This window comes from Trichechus manatus, unplaced genomic scaffold, assembly GCF_000243295.1.
Source record: "Trichechus manatus latirostris isolate Lorelei unplaced genomic scaffold, TriManLat1.0 scaffold00021, whole genome shotgun sequence".
Classification (NCBI taxonomy): Eukaryota; Metazoa; Chordata; class Mammalia; order Sirenia; family Trichechidae; genus Trichechus; species Trichechus manatus.
Window position 1 is genome coordinate 1,022,293 of NW_004443957.1, and position 1,889 is coordinate 1,024,181.

Sequence of the window (1,889 nt, forward strand, 5' to 3'; positions counted from 1 at the left end):
TGGACTGCCAAGAAGAATGCACAAATCTGTCTTGAAGAAGTACAGCCTGAGTGCTCCTTAGAAGCGAGGATGGCAAGACCTCTTCGTATGTACTTTGGACATGTTATATGGAGGAACCAGTCCCTGGAGAAGGACATCATGCTTGGTAAGGTACAGGGTCAGCGAAAAAGAGGAAGAACTTCAACAAGATGGACTGACACAGTGGCTGCAATAACGGACTCAAATATAGCAACGATTGTGAGGATGGTGCAGGACCGGGCAGTGTTTCATTCTGTTGTACACAGGGCCACTGTGGGTCGGAACCAACCTGATGATACCAAACAACAACAACAACAAAATCCCAAAGCTCTTTGCTGATGTATATGAAAAAAAACCACACGGTGCTCATGAAAATGAAGCTATTTTATTTGAAACATTATTATTTCTTTAATATTACTATTATTATTTTTGCTTTGGCTTATGAAAAACTCAAAGCTAAACAGAGAACTCAACTGCAGTAATTAACTTGTCACTGGTAAAACATTTCTTCCCTTTTAAATAATTTTGACTTCCTGAAGTTTTAATTGTCATTTTCTATGGTTTCAATATTGAAGTAGTTCCAAGTCTAAAAAAAGATGTATATAATATTTTTCAATAAAATTATTAAATAAATAACATGTAGGAAAAGCATTTTTACATATATTATAGATAAAACAGGGAATTAAATTATCAAGTTAAATCAGGCAAGTTTTAACAGGATCATATCAATAAAACATACATGTGATAAAGAAGGAAAAGCTTACAAATACTGTGGGCATTTCAGTCCCTACTTCCCATTTTCCATGTTTCATAAGCCTTATTTTATTCCTCATGGAAAAACTCCTTTATAATGCCAATTTTCTTTATATCCACTTCTCTCTCCTTCTCAATGTCTGTTGTTGAATACTTTACAAATGGAGAATTTGAGTCAAAACTACAGTAAATATTAACAATGTCAGTTCTAAGAAAGAAATTTAATTACCACACTTTATATTATTCCCAAAATCCTTTAACATAACTTGTTATAGGAGTTCTGGAAACTGCCAAACAATGTTTCAGTTTCATTGTAACTTACACGAAAAATTCCACAATTAAACTATATCTAAATGATGTCAAGCAACCATACATTTTAATGAAAAAAGTCTTGTAGATTATTAAGTTTATAAAAAGAAAGTAAAAATCCAATTGTCTGCTCAAATTTTTTATAGTGGTTTCATTGGTGTCATGTAGTCAACCTCAGAAATGAGTATTTTCACAGGTGTTTGTACAAAATACTCTGTTTTTCCAATTGGTTAGAGTTTGTATCACTCACTCACAGGGTATGCATTTTGTGAATAGTGGCATGTTACAAAATTAGGCATTAATAATATAGTACCAAATCACTTGGAGATCAATAAAATAACTGGTTCAGAAGTGGAAATTCCCAAATCTTGTCTATTGCATTACACTTAAGCATATATGGCAATCACTTGCAACTTTAAAAACCTATTTTGTGCTAGGACAATCACACCTGTTGGTCCATATCCTTTATCTTGTGATTATTTGTCAGGTTTGACTGTCAGCAAACTTGCCCACCATTCCAAATTCAATGGCATGGTGCCTCTTTCCCTCAGGTGAAGCTTCATATTTTACCTGATTTCTTCTTAGCCTGACCTATCTACACTCTACAAGTTTCTACTACTAGCCATTCTAAGCCTTCTTTGCTGAATAAGGAACCTTTCCAATATTATGAAAGTAGACCCCATTTACCAGATTGGACTAGCTTTCAGATCTCCCAGAAACTGCATTCCTTTCTCAAATTAAAACGTTCCATTGGCCAGCACCACCTTCTGGTCCTTGTCTGCCTTATCTATCCCCATTCCACAGATATC

At 34.6% G+C, this 1,889-nt stretch overlaps 1 protein-coding gene across 1 annotated transcript in view; it reads right to left on the reverse strand.

Annotated features, from left to right (window-relative positions):
- Positions 1–1,889, reverse strand: part of RYR2 (ryanodine receptor 2) — a 529,910-nt gene that overhangs the window by 85,266 nt on the left and 442,755 nt on the right. The window lies entirely within an intron of this gene.